The sequence below is a fragment of the Balaenoptera acutorostrata genome, chromosome 6, assembly GCF_949987535.1.
Source record: "Balaenoptera acutorostrata chromosome 6, mBalAcu1.1, whole genome shotgun sequence".
NCBI classification, from domain to species: domain Eukaryota; kingdom Metazoa; phylum Chordata; class Mammalia; order Artiodactyla; family Balaenopteridae; genus Balaenoptera; species Balaenoptera acutorostrata.
Window position 1 is genome coordinate 102,191,194 of NC_080069.1, and position 20,841 is coordinate 102,212,034.

Sequence of the window (20,841 nt, forward strand, 5' to 3'; positions counted from 1 at the left end):
ATCTGTTGGTCCGCTAGAGACGTAAAATCACAAATCTTTCTTCCCCTTCTTCGGTTTTTCTCTGCCCTCTCACTTAGACAACCTCGGCCTCGGCCTCTGCCGTGGTCTTCAGCTAGTAACAGTGATTTGCCTCTGAGGAGAGCTGTTGTCAAACTTTTGAGAGGACCCCTGCATCACTTGGAGGGCTTCTTAAACACAGAATTGGACCCATACCCAGAGTTTCTGATTCAGAAGGGCTGGGGTGCAGCCCAAGAATTTTCTAACTAGTTTCCTGGAGATGCTGCTTCTGGTCCAAAGGACCTTGCTTTGAGAATCACTGGTCTGGAGTGTAAGTAATGAATAGGGTCTGGGCATACCACTTACGTTTGAAAACTGGGGGAATTGATGCAGGATTTATAAGCTGCAGATACAGTCACACGTGGTTTGGGGCTGGTTTTGAATATTTCTTGGGGGCAGTGTTTGCCCAGCACAGCAACTCACTACTTTGTGGGTCTTGGTGAAGCAGGACCAGGATTTCACTCAGACCCTTGAGTGAGGACCCTCTGACCAGGGCTGAGCAGATTCAGAAGAAAGTATATATGTTCAGACTTTAATTTCAGGGTGAGATCAAAGGATTCTTTAGAGTATCGGAAGAAGGTCTTATCGTGTAGGCTGATAACAATGTCAGGACTCAGTGGCAAATTTGTTTGAATAACGTGGTTGCATAATTTAAGATGAGATGCAAAGCGAGAGGTCATTCTGATTTGGTCTAGAGCAGCACTTCTCAATTCTGACTCCATCTGCATCACCTGGAGAGCTTTACGTTTTGGATTCAATTGGTCTGGGCTGGAGCTCAGGCATTAATAGAAATTAAAAGCACCCCAGAGGACTCTAATACAGGGCAGGATTTGAGCATCCACTGTCCAGTGGTTCCGAACCCTGGCTGCACTGCACATCAGGATCATCCAGGGTGGGTTTTTTTAAAGATATTGGTGCTTGGACCTCACCCCTAGATATTCTGGTCATTTTACCTAAAAGAGGGTCAGAACATGGGTTGGTTTTAGAAGCTCCTCAGGTGTTTCTAATGTGTAGCCAGAGTTGAGAATAGGGGGTAGACTAGGGGAGGAATGTACTTGCTCCACGGCCTGACCGCCTTCAGAAAGCTCTTAGGGGTAACATCAAAGTGAAATGAGTTAAAGTCCTTGAGCGGATGAACTGACCCATCTCATTGGTCCCAGGAGACAGAGCACAGTGTTGGTGACTGAGGGAGGGGCTTTGCAAAGGGGCTTTGTTGTTACTTCTGTGGAACTCTAGCTCTCTGCCCTCGAGGAAGCCTGCATGCTCAGGCTGATGGCGTGTCCAGATGGTAAACCTTTCAGGTTAACTGAGGGACGAAAAGCCACAAGGGGGTGCCAGAGGCGTGCTCTAACCTGTAACAGGTGCACACGGAGTAAGAGCCGGAGTGGACAAAAGGCCAAACACGCCACAAAATTATTTCTGGCAGGTGAAGCCATGACCATTTCCCCCATTTGTCCTGATAAGTGTTTGTCAATTTCCGTGGTGTAAATATTCCTATGATGGCTGCTTTGAAGATACCAACAGTTTAACAACCGGTTCTCAGAATTCCTGAATATTTAATAATTGGTGGAGAACAAAACTACTGTGACTAGAAGATGCCCAGGAGGACCTAGAAGTGTGGAGCTAGAGCCGAATTAATAAGAGACTTCTTAGCTTGGAATGGCTCTTACGAACCTGTCACAGCAGGTGGCCATCGGAGATACAGGATTCTGACCATCTCTTCTGATGATCATGATTAGTCCTAGATAGCAAAAACAAAAACAAAAACAAAAAACCCAGCCTAGGTCATGTGCCCACCCCTGTTGCCAGGGTCTGTGACAGAGGAAGGGGAAGAAGAGATGCTGGGAAGGCCAAATGTGTGATACAGTACAGTTTGTGTTGCAGACAATTTCCCAGTATCTCTGAGCAATTCCATTTTTACTGTGAGTGTCTCTCTGACAAGCGTTCAGCCCTTGGGATCAGGCAGGGGACTCAGGTTTGGGCGTACCGCTCTTTCAGTGGAACATTTGATTATTTGCGTTCTCTAGATCAGATTTCTGACTTATGGAGTTGCTATGAGAATTAAATAAGTTAGGTGTAAAGTGCTTGGTGAATGGTTGGTATAGATGTGCTCAGAGTTTCCTCCCTTTATTTTTTAATTTTATTTTCTTCCAGTGTTATTGAGATATAACTGACATATAGCACTGTATAAGTTTAAGGTGTACAGCGTAATGATTTGACTTACATACATCGTGAAATGATTATCACAGTAAGTTTACTGAACATCCATCATCTCCTATAGATACAAGATAAAAGAGAAAAACTATTTTTTCCTTGTGATGAGAACTCAGGAGCTACTCTTAGCTTGTTAATTCCATGTATCATTTGTATGTTACATCTCTAGCGTGCTAATTCCATGTATCATTTGTACGTTATATCCCTAGCGTGCTAATTCCATGTATCATTTGTACGTTACATCCCTAGTACTTATTTACTCCTCTCCTGCACACCTCCAGACTTCACTTCCTCTAAAGCCCTGCATTCAGTCAGCAAACACTTACTGAGTGCAGACTATGTGTCAAGCTCTGTGTATATGAGAACAAATTAAAATGGGGTTTGTTAGGATGGTTTCAGTTGGAATTGGGGGAGCTCTTCCTTAACATTGGGTTTGTGGGGACAAACCTCTTACAAGGTCAGGTAATGTTTCCACATCTGCCTACTAAATAGGGCCACCCAGTGGTCACCTGTACTGTCTTAGATGCTTTTAATTTTCCTTCTCACTGGGGAACCCATATACTTGTATTCTTTTGGGCAAGAGAAAACTATCCAAGTGATAAGATGTTTAGTAAATGCCAGAAAGACTGACTCTCATCAGTGGAGAGTCAGAGGGTGCTAGAAGCTTGCGAGGAGACATTTAGGAAGGAACTTCCCAAGATGAACACGAAGGCTGCAGAATCACCTCATTGATCACGGGGAAGGTGGAGTTCATCTCACTGTTTTCAATGTTTTCCGTTCAAGATGCTCACCTTTGCCTGCAAGTATGGAATGTGGCCACTAGGTGGCAGTGGTTCTAAAGTAAAAGCAGCTTCCCCAGCCAAGAACCTTCCTAGGGGGTCAGGAGGAGGTTTCCCACTCTTCACACAAGCCAGGAATCTGTTGAGACCTACATATAGCTACTCCAAAAAACCCACAATGAAAACACCACTTGCACAATTAGACATGGAGGTCAAATGTGGCTCTTCATTTACGCTTACACTTCAGTGGAAAACTGATGGTTGCCACCAGATGGCAGCATACACCTGCACGCTTCCTCCATTCATGGCCCATAGTTTTTTTTTATTTAAACAGTTTTATTACGATGTAATTTATATACCATAAAGTCCTCCCATTTAAAGTGTACAATTAAAAGGTTCTTACTATGTTTAAAGAGTTGTGCAACCATCACCACAACCAATTTTAGAATACTTTCATCACCCTCAAAATAAATATTGTACCCTTTTATCCATCACTCTCAATCCCTCGCCCTCCCCTACTCCTCCAGTCCCCAGTACCAGGCAATGACTACTCTGCCTTCTGCCTCTATGGATTTGCCGGTTCTGGCCATTTCAAATAAATGATATTATACAATATGTCTTCTTTTGTAAATGGCTTCTTTCACTTAGCATAAGATTTTTGAGATTCCTCCATTTGTAGGATGCATTAGTATTTCATTCCTTTATTTTTGCCAAAAGATATTCAATTTTATGGATATACCATATTTTGTTTATCCATTCATCAGTTGACGGACCTTTGAATTGGCAAGCTTTTGTGTGGACATATGTTGTCAATTCTCTTTAAACCTAGGAGTGGAATTTCTGGGTCATGTGGTAACTCTATGTTTAATCTTGCAGGGAACTGCATGACCCATAGTTCTTAAGGGCTAGCTCTGCACCAGGCACTGTGCTGAGAACTTGACATGGATTATTTCCTTCAGTTTTTACAACACTCCTTTGAGGCACCTACTATTAGTATCAGCTCCATTTTACGAATGGGGAAACTCACACTCAGAGTGTTCGAATAACTGGCTCTGGGTGATGTGATCAGGGGTGAGAGGAGGATTCAAAGCCAGGCAGGATTCTGCGCCAAAGCCTGTACTCTGACCTCCCAAACTTTCCTTCTCATCAACTTGATTCAGTAGCAAACAAACCTCCAGTCATGGTCCTGGGCCAGCTCTGCTTTCTCTTAGTAGAGCCCATCTTTAGCACAGACCAGCATCAAGAGGGAGATGGTACTATGACAGTTGAAAATTGGGCTTGTATGCTGAAGTGGCAAAGGTGTGGGGATATGAGTGGGAGGTGGACAGTCTCTGTTAAAAGTAGCCACTGTCACTAAAAGCCAACACACCCTACAATTTTGGCTCTTCCCAACTGCTTCCCTGAGCACATAGGCATGTGGTCTGCCCTCTGAGTTATCACAAATACCTACTGAGTTATGTAAATGCTCTGGAGCATCCTAGAAATAATCTCCAGCTCTCCAGCCTGAAACATCTGTTTTCCTTGGCTCTTACTGTTCACACATTTTATGGTATCACCCCAATTCCAGGTGTCTGTTTCTGTATTGGGTAGGGTACAGGTAGATGTCAACAAAGTGACCCAATAATTAATTCACCAGCTGAAAAGAAGATAGAAGTTTATTCCTCTCTCACAGTACAGTCTAAGGGGGAAGCATTTGAAGTCCGGGGGCAGTTTGTTTTAAGCCTCTTTTAGAGTCAAACTCTTTCCATCCTGTTCCTCGTCACCCTCAGGACCTGTTGTCACGGGCATGGTCCAGGCTTAGGAAATGGTAAGATGCAGCAAAGCCATTTACTGAAAACCCAGGTGTGCCCATTCCCTGGCTCCTCAGTAGCTGTGGCTTTCCTGCATCAATTAGGACAGACAGCAGACCAGCTTCTAGAGATTAATTAATAGTAATTCTAGGGGCTTCCCTGGTGGCGCAGTGGTTGGGAATCTGCCTGCCAATGCAGGGGACATGGGTTTGAGCCCTGGTCCGGGAGGATCCCACATGCCGCGGGGCAACTAAGCCCATGTGCCACAACTACTGAGCCCGCGCACCTAGAGCCTGTGCTCTGCAACAAGAGAAGCCACCGCAATGAGAAGCTCACGCACGGCAACGAAGAGTAGCCCCTGCTTGCTGCAACTAGAGAAAGCCTGCGCCCAGCAACGAAAACCCAACACAGCCCCAAAATAAATAAATAAAAATAATTCTAAAAAAAACCAGTAAGTTTAGCGTTTCCACTGTGACCACACCCAATAAGTCCAAAGGAATAAGCTGTTAAAACTTGACTAAGTTTGCACATCTTCCCTCATGACACAGTCCGCATCTGGTTTATCTCTTCCTATATTTACAATTGCACAAACTGTGGGAAGAAGAATAGTTATCGGGACAGATGAACATAGAATAACTGTCCATTAGTCCTGAAAAGTCCTCTGGATGGATCGAGATATCCCCTGTATCTTAGCATAAAGGATAACGCATGTCTTCTCTTGCTACCCAAATATCACTTGAATACCCACGTTCCACAAATCCTGCACATCACAGGAGCAGAGTTGGCATGCTTAATGGGGACTAACGGGGAGTTTAGCCTGCGCTATGAAGCCACAAAAACAGTCACTCACGGATACAAATAAGCTGATAGTGTTCAGACATCCCTCAGTCACATGACCTGCATCTCACTCAAGGGCAGCTGAGGAGGGCTTTTCGGAGCCTCTCGGGGTCATGCAGCTGCTTCTACTTGTACTGGTTTCTCTGACTTTGGTTGCAAGCCATACGGATTGACCTGAAGAAGATTCTGCTGGCTGCCATGTTGTTTAGTCTGGGTTAATCTCAGCGAGTCTGGAATGACCTCATGTTTATCTCCAGAGCTGCTGAAGCATGCCAGTGACCCTTAGCTGACACTGTAGAATGCATTAACTCAAGATAAGTGATGTTCTTTTCCCATAGGTTCATGAGTTGTTTCAGGGAGGGATGGACCAGCCTAGCCTGCCAGCAGCGCTTAGTAATAATACTTGGGTTTATGATATGCACCTGGTATTGGTGGAATCTGGGGGCTTTTGACATTTAAGGCTGGCCATGTATCTGGAATGTGCTTAGAGGACCAGCTCTCACTATAAAAAACCCCCACCACAAGTAGACTTGGGGCTTCTGGTTCTCAGGCGCTTTTCCTGTATGCTGATGGTGGTGACATGAGACCTGTACCACTCAGCTCTGGGAGGACAAAGAAACCTGTGCCTGGGAGCGCCAGACCCCTTCCGATGCATCTCTCTCTCCTGTAGTGGCTGTATTGTGCCCTTGACCTTTAACAAGGTGGTCTGAGTATAAATTGAACTGTGAGTCCTTTCAGCAATAGAATAATTAAGGTAATTAATGTGCAATTAACACACATAGCTTCTTGATGCACCTTCATGCTCCTAATCTTAATGGCACCTAAACCACCTTCTTGCCAGGTGCACTTGGTCCTTGGCAATCTGTCTGGGGACTTGGAAAGGCAAAGGCTCATTATAAGGGAAATGAGGAGGGTTCTCAACAGTAACGCTCTGGGTTTCGTAAATGTTACCAAAAAGAATTCAGGTGATCTTCTTTACTTGCAAGGGAGAGGTAAAAGCACAAAGCCCGCTCCAGGCAGACAGAGGAAAGTGAAGACTGGGCAGGTGGAGGCAAGTACAAGTTATCTAATGTCAGAACTTTTCAAGTCCCATCACTCGTAGACTTTGCCCAGGTCCACTTGAGCCTACATCAAAAGTGGAGGAAAAATAAGTTTGGGAAGCAAAAGCGTAGAGAGGATTCTACTCTCAGAGTAAAGTATACAATTTCAGACTAAAGTATATCATTCCAGGAGCCCATTTAAAACGGGTCCTGGGTTTCAGGTGAGTAGGGCCGGATCTCTCATAGGGACTCAACCACCTGTACAGATGTGAGAGGGGACGCCATGGACCAGCTCTCTGAGGAGGAAGGCAGCTGCGAAAGGGGCTGAGTGCCCAGGACAGAGCCATGTGGATGGGACAGAGGAGGCAGTCAGAGAAGTCAAAGGGGAACCAGAAGGTTAGCTGGGCAAGCATACACAGTTTAAAAAATAATAATTTATTGAGGTGAAATTCACATAACATAAAATTAACCATCTTAAAGTGAACAAGTCAGGATACTTGGGACACTCACAGTGCTCCAGAGCCACCACCTCTGGCTCGTTCCAAACATTTTCATCATCCCAAACAGAAACATCCCCAGAATCATTAAACAGTCACTCCCCGTTCTCCCCAAGCCCCTGGTGACCACTGGTCTATGGATTCGCCTCTTCTGGACATTTCATATAAATGGAATCATATAATATGTGACCTTTTATGACTGGCTTCTTTCACTTAGCATAATGTTTTCAAGGTTCATCCATGCTGTAGCATAAATCAGCACTTCTTTCCTTTTTAAGGCTGAATAATAGTACATTGTATGGATAGATCATATTTAGTTTATCCATCCATCCACTGGTAGCCATTTGAACTGTTTCCAGCATTTGGCTTTTGTGAATAGTGCGGCTCTGAACATGTGTGTACATGTACTTGTTTGAGTTTGTTTTCAATTGTTTTGGGCACACACCTAGGACTGGAATTGCGGGGTCATATGGTAATTCTATGTTTACCTTCATACATAACATTTTTTTCCTTTTTTAAAATTGAAGTATAGTTGATTTACAATGTTGTGTTAGTTTCAGGTGTACAGCAAAGTGATTCAGCTATATAGTCTTTTTCAGATTCTTTTCCCTTATAGGTTATTACAAAATATTGAGTATAGTTCCCTGTGCTGTACGGTAGGTCCTTTTTGATCATCTGTTTTATACATTGTAGTGTGTATATGTTAACCCCAAACTCCTAATTTATTCCTCCCCCCTCTTTCCCCTTTGGTAACTGTAAGTTTGTTTTCTATGTCTGTGGGTCTATTTCTGTTTTGTAGGTAAGTTCATTTGTATCATTTTTTTTAGATTCCAAATATAAACTATATCATATGATATTTGTCTTTGACTTACTGCACTTAGTATGATAATCTCTAGGTCCATCCATGTTGCTGCAAATGGCATTATTTCATTCTTTTTTATTACTGAGTAGTATTCCATTGTATTCATACCTAACTTTTAACGGTACCCATATCCGGAGTTGGCGATTAGAAGAGGGGAGAGTAGGGGAGTCTGCTTCTCAAGCTGAGGGAAAAGGGATTTAAAGGAGCCCTCAAACAGCTTGTTAAACATTCTCTGGAGAGCGGGGGAAACGGGAACTGGGATGCAGCACACCTGGGAACTATGAAGGGCTCCAGGTTATATAGCAGGCAGCTTCCCTAAGAGCACAGCAGAGAGAGGTTGCTTTGTGAGTTTGGCCTCCCTCCTGAACTGTGGGCACAAAGCATGGTGCCCGTTTCCCCAGGAGCAGAGATGGGCCTCCCATTCAAGAGGGATGGCGTGAGGTTTTCTTGGATCCCGTACACGAGGGCTGCCTGGCGGGGAGAGGGAAAAACGGCAGAAAGAAGCTGGAGGTTTACCCGTGCCTGCCGAGGAGCTGCAGACCGGTCCTAAGCAACCATTGGAGCAGAGATACATCATTCTCCAGGTCAAAGGAAGATCCCGGCGATGAGAAGGTGAGTCTCCAAAGCCAGGAAAGAGAAAGTGTCCGCGGTTAATTCCGTCCCTGCCCGTCTCGTGACAGTATTAATCAGGTAAGGTCCTACCTCACCTCCCTGCCTCCCAGCCCCTACCCACTCCCAACCCTGGAGAGGACAGACACTCTCGAAGGAATTTTGGGACAGGAGCTAGAGCCCCAGGTGGGAGAGCAGCTCAAGGAGCTTCCCACCCGCTCCCGCTGTGGACATCCAGCCTAGGGCTGCGGAGGAAGAAGTGTTACCTTTGAACGAAGTCAGACTTTTTGTTTGTTTTGTAAATTACACCGGAGCGGGTGTATTCAGTGTTTTGTGACATAGAATGGCCAGGAGCGCTTTCCATTTCTCTGAGGGATCAGAACAGAAACAGGCCCAGCCATAAATTTCATCCATGGCTGCAGAAGGCAAACATAAAGTTGTGTGTGACAGTTTCCCGTGAGTCGCGCGGTTCAATGCGTTTCAATGTTGTTACTTAACGTTCCTTTTAAGAACAAAGCACGTGACTTTCCTGTAAATCTGGCTTGCGGGAGGCGTTCAGAGCCTGGAAAAGGTGTGCTCTCTCTGTAACTGCTTGCTTGCTAATCACACCACACCAGCCTGGACTCAGCAAGGGAACACAGTGCAGGATCTCACAGCCATCAGCCCGGGGGCTCTTGTAACGCAGGGGTGGGGGGCTCTAGGCCCTTCCTATGGGGCTTGTGGGGGGCAACGTTTCTTCCCCGTCGCCCCTTGCCCTGTTCAGCAGAGGCTAATAGGACTGCCATTCTTTCGACCAGAATAGGAAAGTGGGGCTGAAAGTTACTAAGTGAACTTGTCAAAATGGCATAGTCTCTCCAGAACCAGTGAGCAATTCTCCACATCTCTGTGCACATACTTAGGACACTAATAGGGATAATTTTTGCTTAAAAAAAAAATCTACAAGAGGAAATCTACCAAGCGTGAGCCATCCATACCGATCACACATGGAGGCAGGGGACTCCCTGTATCATGACTAGTGGGTCTCTCACTTGAGCCTGCATCAGAATCACCTGGAGGACTCACTATAACATGACTGCTGGCCTCACCCGCAGACTCCCTGAGTCAGTGGGGAAGGGCGGGGCCGGGGAAGTTGCGTTTCTGACACATTCCCAGGTGACACCGATGCTGCTGATACCCAGAACACGCTCTGGAACCGCGGAGCTAGATTAGAGGAGACTGGCTGGGCTGCCACTGGCGACCCCAAACCACTCTGAAACTAATCATTCTGAAATTTGTTTCAAGTGTCTCGAAAAACACTCTGAAAATAAGTTTTTGCCCTCCCATCTCACCTCTGGCTAAATACCACAGTGAGGGTTTTCAGGAACTTCTTTCTCTTTTTTATTAATGCTTAAAAAAATCTTTTTTAAAAAAAAAAACTTTTTTTCTTGAAGTATAGTTGATTTACAATTTTGTGTTAGTTTCAGGTGTACAGCGAAGTGATTCGTATCTATATATTCTCTTCCAGATTCTTTTCCAGTATAGGTTATTACAAGGTATTGAATATAGTTCCCTGTGCTATACAGTAGGTCCCTGTTGTTTATTCTATATACAGTGGTGTGTATCTGTTAATCCCAGACTCCTAATTTATGCCTCCCCCCCCTTTCCCCTTTGGTAACCATAAGTTTGTTTTCTATGTCTGCGAGTCTGTTTATGTCTTGTAAATAAGTTCAGCTGTATCATTTTTTAGATTCCACATATAACTGATATCATATGATATTTGTCTTTCTCTTTGACTTACTTCACTTAGTATAATAATCTCTAGGTCCATCCATGTTGCTGCAAATGGCATTATTTCATTCTTTTTGATGGCTGAGTAATATAGGAACTTCTTGCCCAAACTATCACAGCCCCTTGCCTTGCAAGCGTTCCTCATTGTAATCCCTGAGCACGCCCTCATCCGCTATGGTATCTAGTTCTTCTCTAGAAGAATCCTGAGCAGAGAGCCCTCCAACAGGAGGTGACAAGTGTTTCTGGTTCAGGTACAATGAAAGGCAGACAGCTAGCTCCTACTGAGGAAGTTCAAGGGTTTCTCTTTCCCCATAACTCTACCCCACAAGAGGATACAGTTGAGCCTGCGTGTTAAGAGAAACCGCGGCCCTTCTGGTCAACTTTCTTTTTCCGAGAGACCAGATCATTCCTCATCTTTCCACCCGCAGAGCTGGTGAGATTCAAATAGGCATCGGCTGCCTATTACAGAGGACTGTGCCCCGGCCCTGCTCCCTGTCCTTGGAAAGTCAGGTAGAATAACAGTGGGACCCAAAGGAGAAAGGCCATGGAGATGCTGATGGGCGCCGCTGTGCTCGGCCTCTGAGAAGACTCTGCCCCTTGAGCAACTTAGTCTGTGCCTCCCATTTGCAGTCTGAGTGGTCCTAAGGCAGTGGGTCTGAATGCTGACCTCACACGTCCAGAGGAAGCTTTCAAGGTCATCCTCAAGACAAGCCCACCTACCTAGACAGGCAAATGTAAAAAAAAAAGAGGGCAGGAAATGAACAAAGAAATGAAAACAAATGTCCACCAAAGGACCTGTAAAAATAAAGTTAGTAGCTTTATTCACAATGGCAAAAATGGAAAGAAGTAGGGCTAAGAAAAAGTAAATTGTGGTAATTACTGGGAAGAGGCTAAAGTGAACTTTCTAGAATGCTGGAAATGTATATCGGTCTACATTATATAAGTGTGTGTATATCTATATCTGTGAAAATAAGCGTATATATACATGAAAATAAATACAAGATTAGTGCACTTCCCATACTTTTCATATTTTATGCCTTGGTCAAAAAGCAAAATATAGACTACCAATGCTCAGGCCCTACTCCAGAGATTGTAATTTAATGGAATCTTCTCCAAGCTTCCTGATGATTCTCTTGTGCAGTCAGGGCTGAGAAGACTGTCTTGGAGAACAGGGCCGACCTTGGCATGAGCCTCAGGCTAGAGGGCCCAAAGGGGCCTTGCAGCTCATGGAAGGTCCAGCTCAGTGCGGTTTGGCACTTGAGGCTCCTTGGTACACACACCCTTTGGGGACTGGGCATGCCCTTGGCATGCACCTCCTTGGCAGTCGGCTGGTCAGGGGTCTTCCCATGGATCTTGCCAGGCTGCGGTAGGGGTCAGCAGAGAGGAGCCTGGGCGTTGGTGGGCAGTCTCCCTCAGACCTCAGGTTGTGAGCGTGGCCACACATGTTGTGGGCAGCCCCTTTAGAGGCGAGCAAGGCTCTGGAGAATCTGGCAGGTGGAGTCTGAGGCAGGGGCAGGAACCCATGGCTGGGGAGGGAGTGAGGTCGGGCTCTCTCATGCAAAAAGAAAATCAAAATGGGGTCGGTATTGCTAAGAGCGCTCTGTAAGATGGAGCTGGGAGGCCATGAAAGGTGGGTGACCGTTGCATGGCTCAGCCTGTATGGAATCTGACCTTTTGACCTGATGAAGTTAACCAAAACACCTGCCAGAAACTCAGAGTACATATCAGACCCTTACCCTAAAATAACTCCTGACAGTCTATCTACTTATAGGACTCCTACCCTAAAACAACTTGTGATTCCTTACGGACAAATATTTTCTGACTTGTGTCAGAGTCAATCACAATTCTCACCAGGCAACTTTTTTTTTTTTTGGATGTATAGTTTTTTTAATTAATTAATTTATTTATTTATTTTTGGCTGTGTTGGGTCTTCGTTTCTGTGCAAGGGCTTTCTCCAGCTGTGGCGAGCGGGGGCCACTCCTCATCGCGGTGCGCGGGCCTCTCACTATCGCGGCCTCTCTTGTTGTGGAGCACAGGCTCCAGACGCGCAGGCTCAGTAGTTGTGGCTCACGGGCCCAGTCGCTCCGCGGCATGTGGGATCCTCCCAGACCAGGGCTCGAACCCGTGTCCCCTGCATTGGCAGGCAGATTCTCAACCACTGCGCCACCAGGGAAGCCCCTGGATGTATAGTTGATTTACAATGTTGTGTTAGTTTCTGCTGTACAGTAAAGTGATTGTTATACATATGTATAAATTATTTTTTATATTCTTTTCCATTATGGCTTATCACAGGATATTGAATATAGTTCCCTATGCTATACAGTAGGACCTTGTTGTTTATCCATTCTATACGTAATAGTTTACATCTGCTAATCCCAAACTCCCAGTCCTTCCCTCCCACACCCACACCCCTTAGCAACTACACATCTGTTCTCTATGTCTGTGAGTTTGTTTCATAGATAGGTTCATTTGTGTCATGTTTTAGATGCCACATATAAGTGATATCATATGGTATTTGTCTTTGTCTGACTTACTTCACTTGGTATGATAATCTCTAAGTCCATCCATGTTGCTGCAAATGGCATTATTTCATTCTTTTTTATGGCTGAGTAGTATTCCATTGTATATATGTACCACATCTTTATCCATTCACCTGTCCATGGACATTTAAGCTGCTTCCATGTCTTGGCTATTGTGAATACTGCTGCTATGAACATTGGGTTGCATGTATCTTTTCGAATTAGAGTTTTCTCCAGCTTTATGCCCAGGAGTGGGATTGCTGGATCATATGGTAATTCTATTTTTAGTTTTCTGAGGAACCTCCATACTGTTTTCCATAGTGGCTGCACCAATTTACATTCCCACCAACAGTGTAGGAGGGTTCCGTTTCCTCCACACCCTCTCCAGCATTTGTTATTTGTCGACTTTTAAATGATGGCCATTCTGACCAGTGTGAGGTGGTACCTCATTGTAGTTTAGATTTGCATTTTTCTAATAATTAGCCATGTTGAGCATCTTTTCATGTGTTGCCAGGTGACTTTTAACAACCTCGTGGCTTTTGGCCTTTATAAGCCCCTGCCTCTTTCTCTACCTTGGAACACTCTTTTGGGGTTACCCGAATCAGTCTCCCAAACTGCAATTCTTTTTTTTTTTTTTTTTAAGTATTTATTTATTTATTTATGGCTGCATTGGGTCTTCATTTCTGTGCGAGGGCTTTCTCTAGTTGTGGCAAGCGGGGGCCACTCTTCATCGCGGTGCGCGGGCCTCTCACTATCGCGGCCTCTCTTGTTGCGGAGCACAGGCTCCAGACGCGCAGGCTCAGTAATTGTGGCTCACAGGCCCAGTTGCTCCATGGCATGTGGGATCTTCCCAGACCAGGGCTCGAACCCGTGTCCCCTGCATTGGCAGGCAGATTCTCAACCACTGTGCCACCAAGGAAGCCCCCAAACTGCAATTCTTAAGACCCCCATATAAACCCTTTTCTTATTTGCAGGCTCCTGCATTATTATTAATTATTATTTTTTGGTTGACACTCAGGACCCGCCAACCACAAAAGTACCTGCATTTCTTAGGAAGGGGAGCAGCTCCTGCCCTGGGAGATTTGCTAACCTGGATCTGGACTTGATATTGATTTTGAGGGCTGGCTTAGGCTCATCTTACAAACACTTGGAGTTTGGGTTGGCAGAAGATGCAGTTTTGCCACCACCAGCTTTTTCCTGCATCTATTGGGTTGGCCAAAAAAAGTTTGGGTTTTCTGTAACATCTTATAGAAAAACCCAAATGAATCTTTTTGGCCAACCGAATATTTCTTGGCCAGGACAAAGGGGCTGACATGCTGTCCAGTCTTGATTATCGTCCTGGACTTGGGAATTCAGGGGGTGGATTCATCAGAGAACAGACAAAGGGGAGACAAAAGGATTACTAATACATGGTGGGTGTATCATCTTTCTGGATGGAAGTTGAGGGGAAAACAATATAATTGCCGCAAATCCAAGGCCAAGACATAATATTAAAAGTTCAGTCCCTTGAACACTGTTTCTAGGCAGCGTATTATTCATTAGCTGTGGGACAAACACAAAATTGCAGCCGGTAAAAGACTTTAGGAATTTATATGCAGACGGAAAAAATTGAAGGTGGTGAACTGGGTCTTTCTCAACAATAAGGAAGTGACCTAAAGGGCTGTTTTTGCAGAGTAGGGATAACCAATGCCTCAAAAGCTGGGGAAAGGTTAGTTTTAGGAAGAGTATTTAGAAAAAGTCAAACAGTTCTCTCTGGCCTCCAGATGGAAGCACTAGTTTCACCATCAGCCCTGGAAGGGGATTTCCCAGCTATGATGCTTACAGAAATAAGTGAAGGGGAAGGAGTCAGAAGGAGGTGGTTTAACACAGTAGTGCTAAAAGATAAACTCTTAAAATGTTTAATGTGCCTTCGTTTATTTGAGCAAAAATCGATTCCAATCAAGCTGGAAATGGTTAGGAACACTCCATCAACAGGAGCTGGGGAGAGACTTTTATAGGGAAGACTCCAAAGCAAAGTAAGGTAATTGGCTATAGCTTAAAGCCTAGTTGGCTGCTTGTGATTGGTTGCCCTTAGCTTTCATTCTGTAACCTTGAGGCATTGATGGGCATAGATTTTGGTTTGCTACCGCAGGCCAACCAGGCATTAGAGCCAGCTCCGACTAATGGCTTCCTTGTTTAACTGAATAGGAGTTAAGAGTTTAGAGTGTGGCTCTGGAGTGTGGCTGACTGAGTTTGCTTCTCCTTTTGCAATTTTCTAGCTGTGTCACCTTGAGCAAGTTATATAAGCGTGTTAGAACTGTTGGCCTTCAATCTGGGGTACCCCACTCACAAGTTGAGATGCAGAGTTCTTAAATAGGACAGTCACCCCAAAGAAGAAGGATCCCCTCCGGAAGGACCTAATCCTAGAGGTACCACCAGAAAATATTTCTAATTTGTCCAGAAGCCGAAAGAATTTTCAGATGCCTCTCTCAAAACCCAAGAAAACAAAGTTAAAAAAATTTTTTTTTCAAAATAATATATAAGGTCGAAAAAGAGACCAGACATCTTAGGTAGTGGTCATGGCAATGCCCCTGTGAGGCACTGTTTGTCACATGGTGGATCGGTGTGACATTCAGAGGCAGAACTTGACTCTAGCTCCCCAAGGAGGGGAGGAACTAGACTCTTAGCGCCCTTCCCTCCACCAACCTCCTCCATTGGCCACAGTGGCGGAGCCCCTCTCCATATACACACAGAGGTGCTAACAAAGCCCTAATTGATTGGAGAGCAAGGGACCATGGAAGAAGCCCTCTTCCTAGCCAGTGGCTTAAATTGGGGTCAGCTGGTGCAGCAGGAGCGCTGGAGGCGCCTTCCGAGGAGCCTGAATGCTTACGGAGGGGGCCCGGAGGGACCCTCGGGCAGGATGCCGTATTTCCTGTGTTTGTCTGGAATCCAGATACTGGGAAGTTCTGGATTAAAAAGTGTCTGGGGATTTTGGTATTTCTTTGCACCCAATCGACAGCTCAGCTTCTGGAGGGGAATTCTCCCTTCCCCCTGCGGGTCTACTGTGAGATTAATTTCCTACTGAAAAGCAGAAGCAGAATCCTCTCACTTAGCTGAGACACAGTGAGGATGGTGATAGTCTCCTGTCTCTGCCTACAGCCCCCCTCAGTCTAGTACAGCCCGGAGGTGAGGTAGGGATGGGGGTTGTAGATTATTGAATAGCTACTACAATAGGAGAGGTGCGGTGCCCATGGAGTCCTTCTTTTCCCCCAAATGGTGTCAGTAACCCACAGCTGAAAACCAGAGGCACAAAGAACCCCACATTTTAAGAACTGCCGGGTCTGTAGGTCAGCCACAGTCCCAAGAGCAGTGGTTCTCAAAGTGTGTTCCCCAGACCAGCAACATCGGCATCACCCGGGACCCCGTTAGAAATGCACATTCTTGCCCCGCCCCTTCACAACTGCTGAGTGGGAAGCTGAGGGGATGGGGATCAGCCATCAGTGGTTTAACAAGCCCTCCAGGTGATTCTGATGTCCGCCCACATTTGAGAAGCTGGAGATGGCTGGGAGACAAATGCTATCTTGACGGAATGGGCATGACCCTTTTTCTTCAGGGATACAAGGCTGGCAGGAGGCTGCCCTTGGGACTGATATTCTCTCCTTGACCAAACTCTAGCTAGGCTCCTCTGAGTCCTTTCTCTCTGACTAGCCCTCAACCTAGAAGACTAGAGCCAACATGAACACGGTTTCTAATAGGTCAAGGCAACATCCCCAGGATGACCCAAGCCCCCTCTTAAAGTGCCTGCCTGCGAAATCACAACAATGCCAAAAGAATTTACTATTTTGTTCCAGCCAACACCTGAAGGAAGATAGGCTCCCTGTCTCCTAGTCTCTGTGGGAGGGTAGGAACCTAATTTTGATAAGTACCAGTTAGCAAACCCGATGGGTTTCACATGGACCAATCCCACCTTTCCTACTTTCTGTAATTTTCATCTCCCTGACTTCTGAGTCCCTACTTGCCTCCCTCCCTACTCCCCCATTCTCCCTTTAAAACACACAGTCACCTCTGTACAAATGGAAGTTTTCAGCTCCCTATTGCAGTAGTATGCTAGTGATGAAAATCTGTGCTTACCACTTTAAGTAGTGTCCCGCTTTGTTGATCTTTGACAAGACATTCAATATTTGTATAGAGGCCATTCCCTCTTCCCCTATCCACGAGGTGAACACAAGAAGGAGAGGCAGGAAGGTCAAAGAGGTTTTTTTTTTAAGTTGGTAGTATTTGCAAGAAAGGGGGCGGGGCAACACATTATCCCCCAATTGGATGATTGCTTGGCAAGTAGGCTTGCCCCAAGAGATGAGGAGAGACCTCAGTGGGAAAATGTCAGTATAGAACCACCAGGAAGATAAGGTGTTAAGGGTAATCACGGCACATAGGTGCAGAAAATACCCCCGTCGCTGTCCACAGGCCTAAGTTGGGCCAGCAGAGGGCAGATGAGACGGTGGCTATGGATGAAGAGAGATGGGCCTCTGATGCAATTGTGGGGGACGGCTGTCTGCACAGCCAGGCATAACCATTCTCACAAGGGACCCCCAAGGCAAAGGGAACTACTGCAGTGGAGTTTCTCGTCTGCAGGAGCCCGTGGGGGACGCCGCCTGTCCACACCGAGCCTGCAGACCCTCAGCGAGGTCGGTGTGAACGGTCAAGGCCAAAGAGACCAAAACTACGCCACAGCCAGTCCACACAAGCTCTCTGTGTCCTTCTAGCCTAAAGCCAAAAGGGGGTGCCGCACAGAAGGGGGAGGGGTGTGTGAGCAAGAAGACCACGCCCATCCCTCTAATTTTTTTTTTTTTTTTCGGCTGTGTTGGGTCTTTGTTGCTGTGCGTGGGCTTTCTCTAGTTGCGGCGAGCCGGGGCTACTCTTTGTTGTGGTGCGCAGGCTTCTCACTGTGGTGGCTTCTCTTGTTGCAGAGCACGGGCTCTAGGCGTGTGGGCCCAGTAGTTGTGGCTCGTGGGCTCTAGGCATGCAGGCTCAGTAGTTGTAGCACACGGGCTTGGTTGCTCTGCGGCATGTGGGATCTTCCTGGACCAGGGCTCGAACCCGTGTCCCCTGCATTGGCAGGCGGATTCTTAACCACTGCGCCACCAGGGAAGCCCCCCTTCCTCTAATCTTAAAGGTATAAATCAAGGCTGTGCTTGGGGGTGGGGAGGTTGGTGGGATCTGACTTGAATATGCAAGACACTTTTAAATTCGAGTCGTTTCAAGTCTTAAGAACTGGGATGAAAGAGCTTTAATGATGGGGAGTACCTGATAAGTTAGGGAATCAGGCTGAGCTGGCATGAGGGGAGCCTGCCCCCTAGCAGGGATGGATTAGAATTGACAGCCAGGGACTTCCCTGGTGGTCCAGTGGTTAAGACTCCTCGCTCCCAACGCAGGAGGCCCTGGGTTCCAAACCTGGTCAGGGAACTAGATTCACATGATGCAGCTAAGAGCCCACATGCGCAATTAAAGGTCCCGCGTGCCACAACGAAGACCCGGTGCAGCCAAATAAATAAATATTAAAAAAAAAAAAGAATTGACAGCTAATGAGAAGGATCCTCCCTTCCTCAGCCCCACACCCCAGGGGCTATTATCGCCTCATTTTACAGCTGGGGAATCTGTGGCTCTGAGAGTTAAGTGACTCAGCTCAGGTCAGGTTTACCAATGGCAGTGCTGAGATTGGAGCCCAGATGCACCTATCTCCAAGCCCAGCAAGACGGCAGCCCTGTGGGCGAGTCCTCACTGTGGGCTGGAAGGCTGGGTGACCCTAAGGTAAGCTGCCAGAGGCAGGATTTACAATGTGATCTGGTTATTCTCTAGTTTAGGAAAACCTTCTGCCAACCCTGGGGAGAGTGTGGGAAAAGAAGGTTAGCTCCAGTCCTGACTGTCAGGGGGGACAAAATCAGAGTGGGTGGCGTGACAGCCCAGACATAATCTGAGCCCTTTGCCCCACAGGTTTGACCACCCGTGGGTTGGGAGAAGCATGTGAGTGTGGTTGAGAAACAGATTGCTCTGGTCTAATGCTCCTGGCAGAAGCAGCCTTGTGGGAAGGGAGTGGAAAGATTCAAAACCAGCCTTCCTCTTGCCCTTCTCCCTTCAAGCTCTACCACAGGGAACACTTAATCCTCAGCTCCACCCCAGGCACGAGAATGACCCCATCCTAGGAGAAGGCCATGCCTCTGGGGCAAAGACACTCTCAGCCTTGGTAGCTGTGAGTTGGCTCTGACTTGAACTGGCCTGCCCTTGGCTGAAAAGTTTTCCCATATCCGGCATTGCCTTTTGGACTCTGGCCTCTTAAACCAGTGCTTCAGGAAAAGCACCTCCAGACAGAAGAATGTGGACTCTAGAAAATGGGGATTTGTAGAAGGTTTGCAGTTAGGGGAGTGACCTGGGCAAAGTCTTGCACTGTCTCTTGCCTCTGAGGTCTGAGACTCCACATCCCGGGCTCCCCTTCTCTCCTGGTCACTCCTCTTCAGTGTCCTTCACTGTCTCCTCCTCCCTGACCCCACCTCTTCTGAGTAAGGATTAGAAAAATCCTTAGAGATTTTTCAACTAAGTAAATAGGGAGTTTTCAGGACTCATTCTGGACCCAGTCTTCTCTCTACTCTCTGCATAGGTGAATCCATCCTTTCTCATTCTAAGTACCTCTACATACTCATGACACTTCAATTCTTATGTCTAGCCCAGAACTCTAGTCTCATTTATCCACTTGCCTATTTGATATCTTTATTGATGTGTCTCTGAGCACCTCAAACTCAGTATCCTTCAAACTGAACTTGTAATTTTCCTTCAGTAAATCGTATTGTTTCTATCTCCAAAGTATACATATATCAAATGTATCTACTTTTTTCCCCTTCTTCTGTTCCCGTTCTTTTTTTTTTTTTAAACATCTTTATTGGAGTATAATTGCTTTGCAGTGGTGTGTTAGTTTCTGTTTTATAACAAAGTGAATCAGCTATACATATACATATATCCCCATATCTCCTCCCTCTTGCGTCTCCCTCCCACCCTCCCTATCCCACCCCTCTAGGTGTTCACAAAGCACCATTCTGCTCCTACTCTTGCTTGAGCTAACAACATCTTTCCCACTGAACTTCCCCTGGCCGTAATTTCCCCTGACATTGCCTCTTAACATGACCATCCACTCATTCTCCATAGAACAACCAGAGTCATCTGGTTAAACTGCAAATCCAATCATTTTGGTCTCATATGTAAATCCCTTAATGGCTACTTATTGTATTCAGAATAAAATCTAATATTGTACTATGACCTTGCCCCTCTCTACCTGTGTTAGCTATTAGTTCTGCTCATCCATATTTCCATTCCTTCTCTCCTTGTGGGCACATGAAATGAATGCACTTTCTCATACCCTTGACGTGGAGATATGCCCGTGTTACTTGCTTTGGACAATGAAACATAAGCAAAGTGATTTGAGAGCCAGTATGTGACTTTTAATGCACTTTCTTCTGCTACAGTGATTAGGGAAACCAGTATTGATGTGGTGGTGCCACAAGATTGAAGCAGCTTGAATTGTTAGTAATAATGTAGGAGAGCTGCCCTGGAAGTTTGCCCAAGTCCACAGTGGAATTTTCATGAGTGGGAAAAAAAAAAACTTCTGTGTGAGGTTTGGGAGTTGTTTGTTACTCAGCAAAACATAGCCTATCCTGATTGATACACTGTAGAAAGAGGAGTTACTTGTGGGAAGCCTCTTTAAAACAAAAGCCAAGGAAAAGTTTTTTCAGAAAATTTCCTTGTTTTTCATTAGACTATTAAAAAAAAATTAACAACTAGCTCTTGTTAATTATTCACAAAAGGAATCACAATGAATCCCCAAATTGGAGGGAAGTTCGGGGTG